At 43.7% G+C, this 22,091-nt stretch overlaps 1 long non-coding RNA gene across 1 annotated transcript; it reads left to right on the top strand.

Moving 5' to 3' along the window:
* Positions 1–8,960: 8,960 nt before the first annotated feature.
* On the top strand, positions 8,961–10,380 carry LOC141409394 (uncharacterized). Its single transcript, XR_012429894.1, has 2 exons — positions 8,961–9,246; positions 10,162–10,380. It is a non-coding gene; the product is annotated as an uncharacterized lncRNA (long non-coding RNA).
* Positions 10,381–22,091: the final 11,711 nt, after the last annotated feature.

Below are 22,091 nucleotides of genomic sequence, written 5' to 3'. Positions count from 1 at the left end.
ATAACAGAACCTGGGAAGGGTGAGAGAGAGGGAGGGAGGAGGACGCAGAGAGGTGGGTTAAAGGGTGCACACATACATTAAGATGCAAGGAATGGCGAGGTGCGGTGGCTCACACCTGTAATCCCAGCACTTTCGGAGGCCGAGGTGGGCGGATCAGGAGGTCAACAGCTCGAGACCATCCTGGTCAACATGGTGAAACCCCGTCTCTACTAAAAATACAATAATTAGCCTGGTATGGTGGTGGACACCTGCAGTCCCAGCTACTCGGGAGGCTGAGGCAGGAGAATCTCTTGAACCTGAGAGGCGGAGGTTGCAGTGAGCCAAGATTGCGGTCCTGCACTCCAGCCTGGGCGACAGAGCGAGACTCTTGTCTCAAAAAAAAAAAAAAAAAAGGACACAAGGAGTACATTTGGAGTTCCATAAGAGAATAAGGTGTATAGACTTAACACAAAAATACTGTATTCAGGTGATGGACACCCTAAATATCTAGATCACCACACATTTTATACATGTAATAGAATTTCTCATAGAACCCCTAAATTTGTACAAAACAAGAAAACACAAAAAAGTTAAAAAAATCTACTTTCAACAGTTTTGAAATGCACAGTACTTTAATATTAATCAACAAAAATAAAAATAAAATCTATGCTGAATAATTTTGAAATGCACGGTACTTTATTATTAACAAAAATAAAAATAAAATCAACTCTGAACAATTTTGAAAGGCACAGTGTTTTAACAAAAATAAAAATAAAATCTTCTCTGAACAATTTTGAAATACCCCGTACTTCATTATTATTAAAAAAAAACCTACTCTGAACAATTTTGAAATGAACAGTATTTTATTATCAACAAAAATAAATCTAAAATAAAACCTATAGTGAACAATTTTGAAATGCACAGTACTTTATTATTATATATATATATATATATAACCTACTGTGAATTTTTTTCTTTTTTTGAGATGGAGTCTCACTGTGTCACCCAGGCTGGAGTGCAGTGGCACTATCTCGGCTCACTACAACCTCCGCCTCCCGGGCTCAAGTAATTCTCCTGTCTCTGCCTCCCGAGTAGGTGGGATTACAGGCACCCACTACCACACCTGGCTAATTTTTGTATATTTAGTAAAGACGGGGTTTCACCATGTTGCCCAGGCTGGTCTCGAACTCCTGACCTCAGGCGATCCACCCAACTTGGCCTCCCAAAGTGCTGGGATTACAGGCGTGAGCCATACTCTGAACAATTTTGAAATGCACAGTGATTTATTATTAATTAACCAAAATAAAAATGAAACCGATACTGAACAATTTTGAAATGCACAGTACTTTAGTAATAAAAAAATATTATTTACTAACAAAATATTATTGTTATTATTAACTAACAAAATATAAAATCTACCCTGAACTATTTTGAAATGCACAGTACTTTAGTAATAAAAAAAATATATAAAACCTACTGTGAACAATTTTTTTCTTTTTTTTTTTTGAGACACAGTCTCACTATGTGCCCAGGCTGGAGTGCAGTGGCACAGTTTGGGCTCACTGCAACCTCCTTCTCTTGGGCTCAAGCGAGTCTCGTGCCTTAGCCTCCCGAGTACATGGGATTACAGGTGTGCAGCACAACGCCCGGCTAATTTTTGTATTTTTAGTAGAGACGAGGTTTCACCATATTGGCCAGGCTGGTCTTGAACTCCTGACCTCAGGTGATCCAAAGTGCTGGGATTACCGGCATGAGCCAGTGCGCCCGGCCCTACACTGAACAATTTTGAAATGCACCGTTTTATCATTAATTAACACAAATTAAAATAAAACCTACTCTGAACAATTCTGAAATGCACAGTGCTTTATCATTAATTAACAAAAATTAAAATAAAACCTACTCTGAACAATTTTGAAATGCACAGTACTTTATTATAAATGAACAAAATAAAAATAACCTGTACTGAACAATGTCGAAATGCACAGTGATTTATTATTAATGAACGAAAACGAAACCTACTGTGAACAAGTTTGAAGTGCAGTGTTTTATTATTAACAAAAATAAAACTGACTCTGAACGAGTCTGCAATGCACAGTGCTTTATTATTAATTATGTCACCGTGCTAGGCAGTAGCTGTGCAGAGCTTATTCCTCCTGTCTAAACCAAACTCTACATTACCTGATTATTTGTACTTTTATGAGCAACACAAATAAAAATGAAACCTACTCTGAACTAGGTTGAAATGCACAGTACTTCATTAATTTATTAAATCATATCTGTTAGCCTATATTAACAAAAAAACCTACTCTGAACAATTTTGAAATGCATAATGCTTTATTATAAACTAACAAAAATAAAAATAACCTACTCTGAAGAATTTTGAAATGCAGTGTTTTATCATTCTCAAAATTAAACCTACTCTGAACAGTTTTGAAATGCACAGTGCTTTATTATTAATTAACAAAAATAAAACCTACTCTGAACAGTTTTTGAAATGCAGTGCTTCAGTATCAATTAACAAAAATAAAACCTACTCTGAACAGTTTTGAAATGTACTGTTTTATTATTAATTAACAAAAATAAAACCTACTCTGAACGGTTTTGAAATGCCCAGTGTTTTATTATTAATTATGTCACCGTGCTGGGCATAGCTGTGCAGAGCTTATTCTTCCTGTCTAAACCAAAACTCTGTATGATCTGACCAACATCTCCCGCCGTGACCTCCCCAGTCTCTGCTACCCACCCTTCTACTCTTGCTTCTGTGAGTTTGACTTTTTTAGATTCCACGTAGCAGTGAGACCATGTGCTCTTCATCCTTCTCTCTTTCTTGTTTGATTTTGTTTGTTTGTTTTGTTTTTGTTTTTGTTTTTTTTCAAGATGGGGTCTTGCTCTGTCACCCACGTAGCAGTGAGACCATGTGCTCTGCTCTTCATCTTTCTTCCTTGTTTGTTTTTGTTTGTTTGTTTTGTTTTTGTTTTTTTTTAAGATGGGGTCTTGCTCTGTCACCCAGGAGGTGGCACGATCTCGGCTCACTGCAACCTCCGCCTCCTAGGTTCAAGCGATTCTCCTGCCTCAGCCTCCCGAAGAACTGGGATTACAGCCCCGCGCCACCATTCCCAGCTCTTTTTTTGTATTTTCAGTAGAGATGGCGTTTCAGCATATTGCCCAGGCTGGTCTCCAACTCCTGACCTCAAAGGATCCACCCACCTTGGCCTCCCAACGTCCTGGGATGACAGGCGTGAGCCACCGCACCTGCCTCTGTCTTTCTTAATTTCACAGAAGAGGATTGATTTGGCCCGAGTGCAAGAGTTAGGTCTCAGCTGTGGTCTGGACCCGTGCATGAGAACCTCAGTTCCAACTCTGGACCGTGCGAGGGTCCCAGCCTCACAGGTGTACTGAATCCAGGTCCAAGCGTCATCATCTCACCTGTGCACTTGGATCCACATAGGAGAGGCACAATTCCAACTGTGGACTGAGTCTGCCTGTGAGACTCAGAACCTCACCCGTGGGCTGTGTCTAGGGTGGGGGTCACAATCCTGTCAGCTGAGTGTACCCACGAGACTCACCATCTTACCTCTGTGCTGGCTCCTGTTAGTGATACAGGAGAGAGAAAGAAATCATTTAGGTGTGGCTGGGTACGGTGGTTCATGCCTGTCATCCCAGCACTTTGGGAAGAAGCCAAAGCAGGCGGATCACCTGAGGTCAGGAGTTCGAGACCAACCTGACCAACATGGTGAAACCCCGTCTCTCCTAAAAATACAAAAATTAGCTGGGCGTGGTGGCAGGTGCCTGTCGTCCCAGCTACTTGGGAGGCTGAGGCAGGAGAATCGCTTGAACCCGGGAGGCAGAGGTTGTAGTGAGCTGAGATCGCACCACTGCACTCCAGCCTGGGCGACAGAGCGAGACTCCATCTCAAAAACATAAATGGATAAATACATAAATAAATAGAAAAAAAAGAAATTGTTTAGGTGGAGAGTTAGGGTGAAAGGACCCCCAGAGAAAACTCTCCTTCTAACAAAAAGCAGCTCGCGGCCACGGTGGCTCACGTCCGCCAGAGAGGCACGCGGTACATCAGCCGGGCAGGCATGCGATGTAAAAGTATTGTTATACCTTTGCAGTCTTGTATCTGCAAAGACCCTGTTTGCACGTATCCCATTCTGACATTTCTGTGCATGTGAATTTAGCGGAAGGAGGCACTTCTGTTTTCCCCTTTCATTCTCCCAATGCCTGCTGAGGAGAAAATAGAGTTCGAGAGCGGTCCACAAGAAGAAATAACAGGGAATACGTGTTCTCGTTTCTCCTCACTGCACGCAGAGAAATCCGTTCTGCATTTCCCCTCAGGATGACCGGAGGGCCCCTCACGTTCTCTTTTGTGCACCTGTGAGTCAGAATTCGCGGTTCTCGCTGCACCACGGCCCGAACACTTGGGAAGTTGCTCTCTGGCTTTGCCGCCACAATAAGACCTGGAAGATGGTAGTGACCTTCGCAGTGATTCAGAATAAAAAAAATAAAGTCAGCCTTGTCCATATTTCACTGTCTCATGGTTTCTTGCATATAAACAGGATCCTAAAGCTTTTATTTTAAGTTCAGGAGGATATATACAGGTTTGTTATAGGGGTCAACTTTTGTCTTGGGGGGTTGTGGTTTGAACCCAAAAACACCTGAGACAGGCCTCAGTTAATTTAGAAAGTTTCTTTTGCCAAAGTTGAGGATGTGAAGATGGGTACCCATGACACAGGCTCAGAAAGTCCTCAGGTCATGTGTCCAAGGTGGTCAGACGACAGCTTGGTTTTATACTTTTTTTTTTTTTGAGACAGTTTCACTGTGTCCCCCAGCCTGGAGTGCAATGGCACGATCTCGGCTCTCTGCAACCTCCACCTCCCAGGTTCAAGCGATTCTCCTGCCTCAGCCTCCTGAGTAACTGGAATTACAGGCGCCCGCCGCCGTGTCCGGCTAATTTTGTATTTTTAGTAGAGACGGGGTTTCACCATGTTGGCCAGACTGGTCTCAAACTCCCGATCTCAGATGATCCGCCCGCCTCGGCCTCCTCCCTAAGTCCCGGGACTACAGGCGTGAGCCACCACGCCCGGCCTTACACATTGTAGAGAGATGTGAGACATCAATATATGGAAGAAGTGCATTGGTTCTGTTAGGAATGCTTGTTTCTCCGTGCTGTAAAGAAATAGCCCTTGAACATAAATTTCATTTCCTCAGCCAGGCCGTTTTTTTACTTTCTGCAGAAACGGTACACTTGCCAGCAGTTTGGCCACTAGAGTACCCAGAACAAAGGCGACAGGGTCATTTATAACCTGACGCGTCCACCCAACGCTGTGTCCGGTTTCCATGGGCTGGAACGGGGGCCCTCACATTCCGTATTTGTCCCGACTGGCCAGCAACTTAGAACTTTTTTAAAAGAGGCAAAGGCAGAGGAGAACAAAGGAAGGAGGAAGTCACTTGTGGAACGCTGAGAAAGGTAAAAACACCTGCAAAGAAGGAAGAGGAACAGGCTCTGACCTCATGCTTGCTTGGACCAGGATAAGCATCCCAGGGCGGATATTTAGGCTACACTGTGGGAGCTAGGAACACAAAGAACATGGATTTCTTTATTACGGCTAGCAGAGATTTCAGAACGTTAGCACAGGTCTTTGAATACATTTCACTTCTAAGAGAAGTTCGTATTTATTCCTAATTAGACGGGGCGGAAAGTCTTTGAAGAGGAACCTCTACTCTCCTGTTTACCGTTGGGTCTGGAAAGGCGGGACAACCTGAAGCAAAGGCAGGAAGACTGGAAGTGGGGAGGGAGCCTCAGGTCACAGAAGGGGCGACACAAATGGTGACATTTTTCTGAGTTTCCGAGGAGCCTTTCCAAAGGAGGCGATCCGATATGCATCTATCTCACCGAGCAGAGGGAGGACTTGAATACAATGGGAGGCAGGTTTGCCCTGAGCAGTTTCCAGCTTAATTTTCCTTAGTGATTTTGGGGGTCCAGGATATTTTGCCTTCACTGTTGTATTAACTGTTTTATCAGCCAAGTATTAAGCCCAGTACCTAAAAGATATTTTTTCCTGATTTTCTTCTTCCCCTACCTTCCACCCTCTGCTAGGGCCCACTGTGTGCTGCTTCTCTCCGTGTGTCCATCTGTTCTCATCACTGAGGTCCCACTTGTAAGTGAGAACATGTGCTATTTGGTTTTCTGTTCCCACGTTTGTTTGCTGAGGATAATGGCCTCCAGTTCCATCCACATTCCTGCAAAGGACATGATTTTATTCCTTTTTTATGGCTGCATAGTATTCCATGGTGTATATATACTACACTTGCCTTATCCAGTCTACAACGGATGGACATTTAGGTTAATTCTATGTCTTGGCCATTGTGAGCAGTGCTGCAGTGAACATATGTGTGCATGTATCTCTGTTTTTTTTTTTTTGTTCTTTGAGACACTGTCTTGCTCTGTTACCCAGGCTGGAGTGCAAAGGCACAATCTCGGCTCCCTGCAACTTCCGCCTCCCAAGTTCAAGCAATTCTCCTGCCTCAGCCTCCCAGGTAGCTGGGATTACAGGTGCCCATCACCATGCCTGGCTAATTTTTTGTATCCTCATTAAATCCAGTTTTTAATTAAATGCAGCTATTTTCCTGCTGAGAATTCATTCTTTCATTTATCTATGCATATATATACATACACACACACACACACACACACATATATATATATTTTTTTTAATTTATGAATTTGCCCAGGCCAGGCACAGTGACTCATTCCTGTAATCCCAGCATATTCGGAGGCTGAGGTAGGAGGATTGCTTGAGGCCAGGAACTCAAGGATAGCCTGGGCTACAGAGGGAGACCTCGTCTCTCCAAATAATAATAATAAAAAAAATTAGCTGGGCATGGTGGTGTGTGCCTGCAGTGTCAGCCCTCAAAAGGCTGAGCCTGGAGGATTGCTTGAGTCCAGGAGGTCAAGGCTGCAGTAAGCTGTGATCATACCCGTGTATTGCAGCCTGTACCAGAGCTAGACCCTGTATCTAAGAAAATATACGTATATATACACATATATATACACACACACATGTACCTACTCTTACTTACATTTCTTTGTGTATCATTGGCTTATTTTGAGGTTTAAAACCAGAATCAAAGAAAATTGATTGGAGGAGCACCTGACTGAAGCAAAATTCATCTCTCCCACCAAAAGGAAGGATTTGCCAGCCGGAGTTCGCATCTGAAAATCAGCAGTAATAATCCTGCTAAGCACATCGAAACAGGTCAGCCTGGCTCTACAGGTCAAAATCATAAAAGGTCAAAGCATTTCTTAAAGTGTTAAGACCCACTCAATACACTAAGCACGCTTTTTGGGAGGTGCAATATACAATTCCAGATCTTTATGCTGCTTTTTTTTCTTTCTTTCTTTTTTGAGACGGAGTCTCACTCTGTCGCCCAGGCTGGAGTGCAGTGGCGCGATCTCGGCTCACTGCAAGCTCCACCTCCTGGGTTCACGCCGTTCTCCTGCCTCAGCCTCCCGAGTAGCTGGGATGACAGGTGCCTGCCACCACGCCTGGCTAACTTTTTGTATTTTTAGTAGAGACAGGGTTTCACTGTGTTAGCCAGGATTGTCTCGATCTCCTGACCTTGTGATCCGCCCGCTTCGGCCTCCCAAAGTGCTGGGATGACAAGTGTGAGCCACCACGCCCAGCCTATGCTGCTGTTTTAAAAAAGAATGACCTGCCAGGTGAGGTGGCTCACGCATGTCATCCCAGCACTTTGGGAGGCTGAGGTGAATGGATCACCTGAGATCAGGAGTTCCAGACCAGACTGGTCAACATGGTGAAGTACAGTCTTTACTACAAATACAAAAATTAGGCCTGCGAACCACCGCGCCCGGCCTTGGTATTTTGTTATGGTAGACTTAGCATGTGCACACAGAACTTAACAACTTATTTTGATATCAAGTACGATCGACTCTGCTCAATAGAACTTCAGCCACCTGGCCAGCAGGTGCCACGTCCAACATGCCTGCCATGGAAACCTGTCCCAGTCAAGCAGTACCTATGGATGCGTGTAGCAGATACAATAAAGTTAGCTCCAGGAAGTAATTGTCTCACCCACCCCATAGACTGCACACATCATACAGGACTGGAGAAAATAACTCAGGCTTGGGTTGCACACGCCTGTAATCCCAGCACTTTGGGAGGCCGAGATGGGCGGATCACAAGGTCAGGAGATCGAGACCATCCTGGCTAACACGGTGAAACCCTGTCTCTACTAAAAATGCAAACAATTAGCCGGGTGTGGTGGCAGGTGCCTGTAGTCCCAGCTACTCGGGAGGCTGAGGCAGGAGAATGGCATGAACCCGGGAGGCCGAGGTTGTAGTAAGTCGAGATCGAGTCACTGCGCTCCAGCCTGGGCAACAGAGCGAGACTCCATCTCAAAAAAAAAAAAAAAAAGAAAAAAGAAAATCACTGAGGCTTGAGCCCCATTAAGATTGCCTGTCTCTGTCTCAGAACAAGAATGTACCACAGTAGCAGAGTATTGGGAACATTTTATGACATGTAATGACTACACAGCAAGTATAGATACTCGAGGAAAGCCTCGGTGGTCTCCTGAGTTGGGTCTCGGTGGTTGACTGTCTGAGTGTCAGCTCTGGCACTTTAGACACAGGAGGTTTACAGAAAGAATGCGGGTGGCGATTTGAATTCTTTATTTTTTTGTCTTGTTCACTTCGTTCTACAGAGAGATTTATTTATTTATATATTTATTTATTATTTTTGCTTCATATCTGTGTCTTTATTTGTTCTTAAACATAATTTCAGTCCGTGCGATGCTCTGAATAGATTCTGACAAACTTAACTGGGGCAGGCAACTGGGGAAGGTCGTCGGTGACTCACACGCTAACGATGGAAGGTGGCTGGTCCTTTCAGCTTCATCCCTCCATCCACGGCGTGTTCAAGATCCCAGGAGCTCCAGCTCTCACGCCTCCCTTTCAGAACAAAAGGGTCCTGCCCAGGGAGATACAGCGTCTCGGCCCCCACAACACGAAGCAGCTGAGCTGGGAACTCAGGAGGAAACATGCGTTGTGGGTACCTGGGTGAATTCACCGGGGCTACCACAACCCAGTAACACCGACAGGGTGACGTGAACCAGAGCAATGCACTCTCTCACCATGCTGGGAGCCAGAAGGTGGTTTGACATTCCTGAAGCTCTGACAATGCGGGGAGCCAGGGGTCCCAGGTCAAGGTGCTGGCACGCTTCATTCCTTCTGAGGGCTTTACAGTATGACAACTTTTACTTGCTATTCATTTGTTACTTTTTGTGTTTAGACATCTTTATGCCTTTGTAAATACTTTCGTTTATTTAGTTTACATGTATTTCATATATTTATAATGCTTTTATTTCTTCATTTTGTTTATATATTTTTATAGATTTATATGAGTTAGCTTATATGTATTTTTATATATTTATAATTATTTTTACTTATTTAGTTTATATATTTTTATAGATTTATATTAGTTAGCTTATATGTAGTTTTATGTATTTATAATTATTTTTACTTATTTATTTAGTTCATATATGTTTACAGATTTATAACTATTTTTATCAGTTTATTTAGTTCATATATGTTTACAGATTTATAACTATTTTTATTTACCAAGCTTATAAAAATGTATATATAGTTTTAATTATTTTTATTTAGTTGATATATTTTATAGATTTATAAATATTTTAATTTATTTTGTTTATATAAATTGTTATATACTTATAATTATTTTGTTTATATAAATTGTTAAATACTTATAATTATTTTTATTTAGTTTCTATATTTTCATCTTTATTTTCATGTATATTTTTATATCTATTTTTATTTAGTTTCTATATTTCAATATATTTGTAATTATTTTTATTTATTTTGTTTATGTATATTTTATATATCGATAATTATTTCTTAGTTTATATTTTCTATATATTTATTTTAATTTATATATTTATAATTATTTATTTATGTTTTCATATATTATTCATTGTATTTGTTTATTTTGTTTATGCATATTTGCATATTTATAATTGTTTTCATTTATTTTGTTGATATCTTTTTATATATTCACAAGTATTTTTATTTAGCCATTTAGTTTACATGATTTTATATATTGAGAGTTATTTTTATGTAGTTATTTCATTTATCTATTGAAGCTAACTTGGGAGAAGCGGGAATTCCTACAGAGGAGAATGAGATGGAAGCGATAATCACAGAAATGGCAGGAGATAACAGCTGTCAGTCAAATACATTTTCTGAAAAATGGCTACCTGCTGGGTTCTCACTGGAAATTTAAAAGAGAATCAATTGTAGACAAATTCTGGGAGAATGTCAAACAAGGAAAAATAAAGAACATGCTGAGACTAAAAAAAAAAGGTAGAACCTATACCGTTTTCACTTCATTTCAGCCACAAGAAATGACATAGTAATATTGAGTAGTCAATATACTGATAGAAAAAAAAAATCCTTCTCAAGAATTCTCCGAGATCACGGTAGAATTATATATATATATTTCAAAATTTTGCGAAAATAATTTTAAATATAGTTTATTCCATTAACTGTATTTCACTTGGTAATTGTGACATGCTACAAACCCAAGGTGTACACAGGAAACTACTTTCTCTTTTTTTTTTTGAGACAGAGTTTCGCTCTTGTTACCCAGGCTGGAATGCAATGGCACGACCTTGGCTCACCGCAATCTTCACCCCCCGGCTTCAAGCAATTCTCCTGCCTCAGCCTCCCGAGTAGCTGGGATTACAGGCATGCACCACCATGCCCGGCTAATTTTTGTATTTTTAGTAGAGACGAGGTTTCATCATGTTGGCCAGGCTGGTCTCGAACTCCCGACCTCAGGTGATCCGCCCGCCTCATCCTCCCCAAGTGCTGGGATGACAGGCGTGAGCCACGGTGCCCGGCCAGTAAACTACTTTCTAAGTAAGCGAACGAATTGCAAGTGGAACGGTCTAATCCTCTAAATCAAACCGTTTTTGTCATGGGTGATATCTGCCTTGGGAGTCGTTAGGAAAGTGTAAAGAGGGCTGATTCTCAGCATGCACTTCAAAATGCCTCAAAAACCGAAAGCCAAACAGATTATGATGGTTAAAAGTCTTGCAAACATTCACAGCACAGCGAGCTCAGCCTTCTCGTCAGCTCTATCAAGCCACAGAACAGGAACAAAATACCTTTAATAGGATTTTCTAAATACAACCAAATCGTGTGCGTATTGCTCTCTGAGGGATGAAAACTCTTATGAGTTTATTTTAATTTGTTTGCTATTTTTCCTCTGTAGATGCTGGCCCTGTAACTAGGGGAAACATCTTTTGCCACATTGCAATTTAAACTGGAAGACTTTATAATTACAATATTTTCTAAAATCTCCCCGGTTGATATATGCTACCAAGAATCATGTCCAGTTGGGAAGGAGACCAACCTAGGAAGAGATACTTGGAGAATGATTGGATGAATCGGCTGACATCTTTATCTCTTGTAAGATATTTTGTTCCTGTTAGTTCCTATCACTACTTGGCTACTAAGTATTGCTGTGTCGTTTCTTGTGGTTGAAATGAAGTCAGAACAGTATAGGTTCTACAGCTGGTTTTTAAATCTCCACATAAACACTTCTTTTTTTTCTTGTGTGACATTCTACCAGAATATGTCTGGAATTGATTCTCTTTTAAAAAGCATGGGTGAATACGGTCCTGGGGAGTGTGTGTGTGTGTGTGTGTGTGTGTGTGTGTGTGTGTGTGTGTGTGTGTGTGTGTGTGTGTGTGACAGAGAGAGAGAGACAAAGAAAGAGAGAGAAGGGAAGAGAGGAATAGAGAGGAGGGGGGAGAGAGAGAGAGGAAGAAAGGCAGAGACAGAAGGAGAGAGAAAGATAAAGGAAGAGAGAGGAAAACAGACAAGAAGAGGGACAGGAAGGGGGAGGGAGGGAAGAAGAGAGTGAGAGAGACAGAGAGGGAGGGAGAAAGAGAGGAAGAAGAGAGACAGAGAGAGGAAGAAAGGCAGAGAGGGAAGGAGAAAGAGGGAGGAAGAGAGACAGGAAGGGGAAGAGAGAGAAGAGAATGAGAGAGAGAGAGAGGGAGGAAGAAAGAGATGAAGGGGGAGAGAGAGACAGAGGAAGAGAGGAAGAAAGAGACGGAAGGAGAGAGAGAGGAAGAGAGAGGGAGGAAGAGAGAGAGGAAGAGAGAAAAGAAGGGCAAGAGAGAGAGAAGAAGAGAATGAGAGAGAGAGGGATGGAGAAAGAGGAAGGGGGGAGAGAGACAGAGAGAGGAAAAGAAGAAGAAAGAGAGGAATAGAAGGAAGGAGAGAGAGAGAGGAAGAGACAGAGGAAGAGAAACAGGAAGAGGGAGAGAGAGAAGAAGAGAGTGAGAGAGAGACAGAGAGGGAGGGAGGAAGAGAGAGAGGAAGGGGGAGAGAGAGAGGAAGAGAGGCAAAGAGGGAGGAAGAAAGAGAGAGAGAGGGAGGAGGAGAGACAGAAAGCCAGGAAGAGAGAGAGGCAGAGGACAGAGAGAGGAAGACTAGAGGGACAGAGGAAATCAGAGGGAGTGGGAGAAAGAGACAGTGGGAGGAAGAGAGAGGCATGAGAGAGAAAAAGAGAGAGAGGAAGAGAGAGAGAGAGAGAGGAAGAGAGAGAGAGAGCACAGTGCATTCTACAAGCTACTTAGTGGCAAAGCAGATTCCTAACTTGGGCCCAGGCCTGCACATTTAGGGACTATGAAAGGCGATTTCCGGCTATGGTGCTGTGTCTGTGCCCGCTTTGTCTTGGGCGCACTGCAACAGAGAATCAACTGAGGACCCTTCTTCAAATGCACTCACCTGAGTCTACATAAGGCTGAGACCCAGGAGGGAGGGTGCTGGACTTGGGACCACTGGGAGCCCATTTGCTCCTGAGCCAGGGATGCAGGCAGAGCAGGTTGGTCGGGGCAGGGATGCTCTGCTGAGCGTGAACCCTCAGGGAATTGTACATGAAAGTCAGATCCCCGTGAGAAGAGGAAAGAATGCCAGTTTCTCTGAGCTGTGGAGGGTTTGCTCTCTACCCAGCCTTGCTCGCAGCTCACCGCCAGACTTACCAGCCTCCGCCTCCACAACACCCCTTGAAGAAAGACACATGTCAGGCTGATATTTCTAAAGGAGGAAACTGAGGCAGGTCCTTGAGTGACACTGGCAAGGTCACATGTGTCTTCTACTGAGGAGTAATAGTACTGATAGCCATAGTGGCAATAGCAGCTGTAACAATACTAGTTGTAACAGTAGGAAGATTTGCTGTGAGCGTACTTGCAATGGTTACAGTGGTGGTATAGTTTTATCAGTTGTAGTAGCAATGCCAGTTTACGAGCTGTAGTAATAGCAATAATTGCAGTAGAAGTAGTTGTAATAATACTAGTAAATTTTGTAGTAGTACTGGTACTTTTAATAGTAGTTGTAATAATAATAGTAGTAAATTTTGTAGAAGTACCGGTAGTTTCAGTAGTAGTTGTAATAATAGTAGTAAACTTTGTAGTAGTAGTGGTAGTTTTAGTAGAGGCTTTAATAGTAATAGTAGTAAATTTTGTAGTAGTATGGTAGTTTTAGTAGCAGCTTTAATAGTAATAGTAGTAAATTTTGTAGCAGTATGGTAGTTTTAGTAGTGGCTTTAATAGTAATAGTAGTAAATTTTGTAGTAGTATGGTAGTTTTAGTAGTGGCTTTAATAGTAATAGTAGTAAATTTTGTAGTAGTATGGTAGTTTTAGTAGTACTTCTAACAGTAATAGTAGTAAATTTTGTAGTAGTAGTGGTAGTTTTAGTAGTAGCTTTAATAGTAATAGTAGTAAATTTTGTAGTAGTATGGTAGTTTTAGTAGTGGCTTTAATAGTAATAGTAGTAAGTTTTGTAGTAGTATGGTAGTTTTAGTAGTACTTCTAACAGTAATAGTAGTAAATTTTGTAGTAGTAGTGGTAGTTTTAGTAGTGGCTTTAATAGTAATAGTAGTAAATATTGTAGTAGTATGGTAGTTTTAGTACTACCTCTAATAGTAATAGTAGTAAATTTTGTAGTAGTAGTGGTAGTTTTAGTAGTAGCTTTAATAGTAATAGTAAATTTGGTAGCAGTAGGCACCTGCCACCACGCCCAGCTAACTTTTTTTGTATTTTTGGTAGAGACGGGGTTTCACTGTGTTAGCCAGGCAGGTCTCCATCTCCTGACCTCTTGATCCACCCCCCTTGGCCTCCCAAAGGGCTGAGATTACAGGCGTGAGCCACCGCGCCTGGCCTTATTAACCCTTTTTTCTATCCCCTTTCTCTTGATGGTCAATGTTGCTTTGTTTGTCATGGAATGTTTAACCGGTACCATCTGCATATTGATTAAGTATTCTATTTTGTATGGTTTGCAATGTGAAGTAACTTGGGGGGGTGGCTTGAGCCTGTGTGATGGTGGCTCTGACTACCAAGTGAATGGGAAGCACTAAGGAGAATTGCCTCCTTGGGAACTCCATGTAGCTCGTGGTGATATGGACAGGAGGCAGGGAAATACTGGGTAGAAAAGGGTGGGATCCCTGGCAAGGGCTCCACCCTCAAGCCTGGGCCCACAGTCCTAAATGACAACTTCACATCCCTTCACATACAGTAAGCACGACTGGGGAGCCCTCAGGAAACATACAATCACGGTGGAAGGCAAAGAGGAGGGAGGCATGCACGTCTTACATCGCGTGCGCAGGAGGAAGAGAGCAAAGGCAGAAGTGCTACACACTTTTAAACAACCAGATCTCATCAGAACTCACTCCCTATCATGAGAGGAGCAAGGAAGAAATCCTTCCCCGTGATCTAATCACTTCCCACCAGACCCCTCCCCCATTAGTGGAGAATCACAGTTTGACATGACCTTTGGGCGGGGACACAAATCCAAACCATATCAAGTGCCAAACTGAAAGTGCAGGAAAGTCACATTCTCCACCGGTTACTGATGGATGTAGAGTATCAACACCCCAGCTCCGTCACCCCTCTGCTAGGATAATTCCCAGGTGGGTGTTTTACGCTGTTTCCCAGAGCATTACAATGAGATTATGTCCTAGGTGCCCTCTGTAGAGCTGGCTTAATAATTTCCCCCTCATTGGTGGATTCCCTTCCCTGTATAACCTTCCCCGACCCTCAGCCCTGGCCAGAGCCCTACCCTGGTCAGAGTCCCTGCCCTTTCCATTACCCAATCCTTAACCCAGGGTCTGTTTCTGGGACAAGCCCAGTTGAGACACCTGACCTAGACTATAGTGGGGAAGGAGGTGATGGGAGGAATAGATAAAAACTATATTGGTTGTTCGGGGAGAAATTATTGCAACTTGGGTCAGATTGAGGACAGAGGTGCAGTGGTGAGATGTGGGCAGATTGGGGACTTGCTGATAAATTAGATGGATGGGTAGGAAAGACCCAATGTAGTTGTCTGTGCTTCTCTCTCTCTCTCTCTCTCTCTCTCTCTCTCTCTCTGTCTCAGGGTATTGCTCTGACCTTTTTCTACCTCATTTATTTCTCTGTTGTTTGTTCTATTTTTTCCCCCTCTCTCTTTCACCTTGCCATATCCGGCTCTCCCCCACACCCATCACCTCGATCTGGCTCATTAACACTATTGCAGAATGTAATTCAACCCGACACTTTTGCAGAGCACCTCGTAGGTGTCAGACACAGAGCCAAGTACCAGGCAGACGGAAATGAGAACTTCACGTCCAAGATGCAATGGGCATATGGAACAAATAATCAGGATATGGCATAAAATTGCAACCAAGCCTATCCAGTGTGAGGAGAAAGTTTGGAAAAAGAAAAATTGTTAGTCTTTACTGAAGAGTGTTTTAAAATCTCTATCTTGATTGTAAAACCCAATGGGTGTCTATTCATATATCTGTCTTGATAGACAAATGCATCCACTTGTACAGGTACATGCACACACAAAGAAACAAATGCATAAATAATAAATAATTAAATAATCCCTTTCTAATTAATTGAAGTGGTTATTTTGCAATGTGAGCCTTCAAGAGAAAAGAGATTTTCACCAGAAATGGCCCACTACTACAACAACTATTGTTTGTATAACACATTATGATTTTCAAGAAACTGTATAATTTAGCTCATTTGTCTCTTCTAATAGTTCTGTGGGGCAGGTGACATTATCACCACCCTCATCATTATTATCACCACCATCACTATGACCATCATCATTACCATCACCATTATCATCACCATCACCATCATTATCACCACCATCACTGTTATCATCATCAGCATCATCAACATCATCATCACCATTATCATCATCATCGTTGCCACTATTATCATCATGATCATTGCTATCACCATCATCACCATTATTATCATGACCATCACATCATCACCATCAAAACCATCACTGTCATCATTATCACCATCATCACCATCAATATCATCATCGCCATCACATCATCACCATCATCATTATCACAATCATCACCTTCATATTATCACCATCATCACCATCACCATCATCATCATCACCATCACCATCACCACCACCATCACCATCACCACCACCACCATCATCACCATCATCGTCACCATCGTCACCATCACCATTATCATCACCATCATCATCGCCACTATTATCATCATCACGATCATTGCCATCACCATCATCACCATCATTATCATGACCATCACATCATCACTATTATCATCATCATCACTATCATCATGTTACAGAAGACAAAACTTGGATTCACAGAGGTTGAGCATTTCCCAAGGGCACAGAGCTTAAAATTAATGACATCACTCTACCCACTCCTTAGAAATGCGAAATCTTTTTCTTTCTGTACCCAGTGCTGCTGCCACATACTAGAAACTTTCCATCAAAGTCATACATGATTTGCCTTTTGCCCTCTTCCTCTTCTGTCCTCCCTCCACTTGCTTCCTGGAGTGTGAGAGCTACCGTCTTGGATCATGAGGACAAAGGGAACATGACCTAGGGGAGGGAAAGCAAGGAAAGAAAATGAGCCTTATTTTTGAGGACTGTGTGACACAAAGCCACGATACCAGCCCCGGACCGTGTACCTCAGGGTCACCTTCACGTAAGAGAGGAACAAACTTCTGTTGCTTTAAAGCACTGTTGTTTTAGGGTTTCCGTGTCAGCCAAGCCTAATCCTCATGCAACATTCAAGCTCCATGTACCTTGCAAATAACCCCCAAGCTCTCACATCAATACACACCCTAAACCCTCTATTACAACTGCGCCTAAAGGCTGCTCAGCCATTTCTGTAATCTGATTTGCTTTTAATCCCTGGTGGACAGGATACAGGCAGTGACCTTCAGGGACAGTCCTGAATGAAAGGCATCCAATCGCACCAGGTAAACACAGTGTGTGGGGATAAGCGTTTGTTTGCAAAGCTGCAGCTCACCCTGAGTAATCTCTGAAAGAGCTATTAAAAAGCATTAAACATTTAGTGTCGTTCTCAAGTGCACATTTTTTCCATCTCTGATCTGGGTCGAGTCAGTGAAGGAAGGCAATCTTTGGCTTGAGACAACCTTTATCCCTCATTCCAAATTCATCATCACGGCTAAATGAGTTCTCAAAGCTTTCAACCCATCGTCCTGCAAAGCTCCTGGAAAGGGAGGTGGTGAATCACCATGAGAGAGAGCTCGCCCGGCTGAGAGCGTGGTCAGTCCAGACTCTAGCTGGGTATTACCGAGTTTCAGCCTTTCCCGTCTTCCTACGCCGTCATCCTCGCCTGTGGCCGACCAAACCCTGCTGTGCAAAGACAACTCATCTTCAGAACGCAGTCCCAGGCAGTTCCTCAAGCTCTTTAGAAGAAATCTGCGGAGTGCTGAGAAAGGGTAGGGCTGATACTAGCAGACAGCCTGCACAGAGGCGTGAGGAGCTGTCTGCAACCTGATTCCTGACATTGCAGTGAGCAAAACAGTCTTCAGGATTTATTCCCCCCTCAAAGACAGACCTCTGGGTTTTCTCATGCCAAAAATCCAAATTTGTCTTGCAGAGAGGGTAAGGATTGCATCCAGTCCCAAGAAAATGAGATGCAGGGAAAAGTATCTCGGGAAAGGATTCCAAAACATTCTCAGAAGACATCGTGTGATCCTTTCAAAAACAGTGTTGACCAGGCGCAGTGGCTCACACCTGTAATCCCAGCACTTTGGGAGCCCAAGGCAGGAGGATTACTTGAGGCCAGGAGTTCACCACCATCCTGGGCAACAAAGCAAGACCCTATCTCTATTAAAAAAAAAAAAAAATAGAAAAAATTAGCCAGGCATGCTGGCACATGCCTCTAATCCCAGCTGTTTGGGGGACTGAGGTGGGAGGATCACTTCCCCCCAGGTGTCTGAAGCTGCAGTGAGCCGTGATCATGCCACTGGATGACAGAGCAGAACCCTGTCTCTAAAAATATTTTAAAAAGAGAAACTGTTTACAAGAATGTGACAAAGGTTGTGTGTGTGTGTGTGCGTGCGCATGCGTTGGGGGGAATAGGACCAGACAGGAGATAAAGAAACTACGGGGGCCGGGCGCGGTGGCTCACGCCTGTAATCCCAGTGCTTTGGGAGGTCAAGGTGGGTGAATCACGAGGTCAGGAGTTCGAGACCAGCCTGGCCAACACGGTGAAACCCCGTCTCTACAAAAAATACAAAAATGAGCTGGGCGTGGTGGTGGGCGCCTGTAATCCCAGTTACTCGGGAGGCTGAGGCAGGAGAATCGCTTGAACCCGGGAGGTGGAGGTTGCAGTGAGCTGAGATCACGCCACTGCACTCCAGCCTGGGCAACAGAGCAAGACTCTGTCTCAAAAAAAAAAAAAAGGGAAAAGAAAAAAGAAATCACGAGGCCTGATGATAAGCACCCTGCTGGAAATTACAATACTTGTTTTAATTTTAATTTATACGACTGACTGAAATAGCATTTTCAGGCCAGGCACAGTGATGTATGCCTGTAATCTCAGCACTTTGGGAGACCAAGATGGGAGGATCACTCGAGGCCTGGGAACGGTCCTGGGAAATTCGTGCAGAACCCAGGGGTGCTCAGAAGTTGGAGCGGCTCCCATTGGAAAGGCTGATTTATAAAGATGGAATGAATTGGACAGATTGGAAAATTCACAAACGTAGGGAGAAAAATCAATTGTTTCACATACTGATTTATTGAGTTTCGTGACTGTTTCACGAAACAGTCCCTTGGAAGCCACTAGCAATCGTGAAACCGGGACACAGTTTATTTGTTGACTTTTTTTTTTTTTTTTTTTTTGAGATGGAGTCCCGCTCTGTTGCCCAGGCTGGAGTGCAGTGGTGCGATCTCGGCTCATGGCAACCTGCGCCTCCCGGGTTCAAGCGATTCTCCTGCCTCAGCCTCTGGAGTAGCTGGGATTACAGGCACGCACCACCCACGCCTGGCTAATTTTTGTATTTTTACTAGAGACGGGGTTTCACCCTGTTGGTCAGGCTGGTCTCGAACTCCCGACCTCGTCATCCGCCCGCCTCGGCCTCCCAAAGTGCTGAGATGACAGGCATGAGCCACTGCGCCCGGCCCCAAACATGCTTTTATAATAGTTATTGCAAAGGTGTGAAACTGTGCCATTCAAAGAACAATAATAATAAGAACAGACTTCAGTTGAGTGAAAGACAAACCTTCACTGTCTATAACCTACTGGACGCTCTACCTACAAAGACCGTCGGCAAATTCAAATGCAAATTTAAGGCAGAAAATAGCAAATGAGGGAGAGAAACGAAAATTTTATATTCCTGAAAGCCATGGTGGAGAGTGCATATTTAATCTCCACCAGCCTTCCTGTGATGGCACAAAGTTAAATAAATAAGCCGACAGGGGCCGGGCGCGGTGGCTCACGCCTGTCATCCCAGCACTTTGGGAGGCTGAGGCTGGTGGATCACGAGGTTGGGAGATTGAGACCATCCTGGCCAACATGGTGAAACTCCATCTCTACTAAAATACAAAAAAAAAAAAAAAAAATTAGCCAGGCGTGGTGGCGGCGCCTATAGTCCCAGCTACGTGGGAGGCTGAGGCAGGAGAATCACTTCAACCCGGGAGGCGGAGGTTGCAGTGAGCTGAGATCGCGCCACTGCACGCCAGCCTGGCGACAGAGCGAGACTCCGTCAAAAATAAATAAATAAACAAACAAATAAATAATAAATAATCAGCTGATAGGTTTTCACAGAGAAACTGATGAGCGCGATCTTAATGAAAGCCTTTAGCATTTGGTTTTGAATTTTAAAGAAGATAAACAAGAATTTGGGAATTCCAATTAGAATATTGAGTTAAAATAGCTCCTCTAAACTCTGCAATTCAATAGAAGTGAGGAAGAGTGGCCGGGCGCGGTGGCTCACGCCTGTCATCCCAGCACTTTGGGAGGCCGAGACGGGCGGATCACCTGAGGTCAGGAGTTTGAGACCAGCCTGACCAACATGGTGAAACCCGTCTCTATAAAATATACAAAATTAGCCGGGCGTGGTGGTGGCCGCCTGTCATCCCAGCTACTCTGGAGGCTGAGGCAGGAGAATGGCTTGAACTCAGGAGGCAAAGTTTGCTGTGAGCCGAGATGGAGCCACTGCACTCCAGCCTGGGCAACAAGAGTGAGACTCCACCGCAAAAAAAAGAACAAGAAAAAGAAACAGACACAGAGGACACAGGAAATCACGTTTACTTGTTGACTTTGGTTAAACAGAAGACAAGAGGCTGATTTCTGCATTCTCTAGAACTCAGGCACTGTGTGTCTGTGTGTGTGTGTGTGTCTCTGTGTCTGTGTGTGCCTGTGTGTGTGTTTGTGTGTGTGTCTGTGTGTGTCTGTGTGTGTGTGTGTGTGTCTGTGTGTGTACACGTGTGTGTACACATGCATGTGTGTGTGTCTGTGTGTATCTGTGTGTACACGTGTGTCTCTGTGTGTCTGCATGTGTGGACACATGCATGTGTGTCTGTGTGTGCGTATGTATGTATGTGTGTTTGTGTGTCTGTGTGCCTGTGTGTATCTGTGTGTCTTTCTGTGTATGTGTCTGTGTGTGTATGTGTGTCTGTGTCTGTCTGCATGTGTGTGTGTATGTGTGTCTGTGTCTGTCTGCATGTGTGTGTGTATGTCTGTGTGTGTCTGCATGTGTGTGTGTACACATGCATGTGTGTGTCTGTGTCTGTGTGTGTGTGTGTGTACACGTGTGTGTCTGTGTGTCTCTGCGTGTGTGTGTACACATGCGTGTGTGTGAGTATATGTGCGTGCATATACCTGCATGCACGTGTGTGTGTAGGGAGGTAAGACAGGCACCTAACGATGGAAATAGGAATCATGGAAAAATAAAGGGTTAGCAACATCAATCCAGGTTTTAGTCCTTGCCCCGAAAATAGGAAGGCACTGACCGTTTTGGTATATTCTGATTTTCCAAAAGAACAAGGAACAGCTGTCCCGGGGGCATTAGAATCATTCGGGGAAGGACTGCGATCATTTGATGGAAACCTTCAGTGAATTCTATTGGGGTTTCTCTACAAAAAAAATCTATTTTAAAGCAGCTGCCTATTTAAAACAAATCCTTCATGTTCCAATAACAACTCACAAATGACCATGGTTTAAAAGCCAGCCCAGCCCAGCCTGGTCACCGAGCAACCAAGGACAGGTGGCGGAATCCTGCGAAATCACGAAATGACCTGTGATGTGCCCCAGCCAGCAGTCATCCTCATATTCCAATGCCTCTGGTCACGGCCTCAGACACTCCGAGAAGAGGCACGCAGCGATGACACGATGCAATCTTGATTCTTTCATACTTTCTCGAGGACACTGGGGGACTCGGACGGAACCAGCACGCCCACGGCAGGATCTCGGTGCAACGCCGACGGCCCTTCGTTAGGCACCGATGAAGCTGTGTCCGTCCCAGCATTTCTTTCTGTCGGCCTCGGACGTTTTCTCTCGGGAAGTCCAGGACGCCAGGGACTCGTGGAGAATGGAAATTGCAGCGAGAGAGACAGAGACACAGAGACACACAGACAGAGACTGAAAGACAGAGAGGGAGACAGAGAGACACAGACAAGCAGAGAGACAGGCAGGGAGGCAGAGACAAAGAGAGACAGAAAGAGGCAGAAAGGGAGACAGAGACAGAGACAGAGAGG

The sequence above is a fragment of the Macaca fascicularis genome, chromosome X (assembly GCF_037993035.2).
Source record: "Macaca fascicularis isolate 582-1 chromosome X, T2T-MFA8v1.1".
NCBI classification, from domain to species: domain Eukaryota; kingdom Metazoa; phylum Chordata; class Mammalia; order Primates; family Cercopithecidae; genus Macaca; species Macaca fascicularis.
This window is presented reverse-complemented; position numbering and strand designations above follow the sequence as displayed.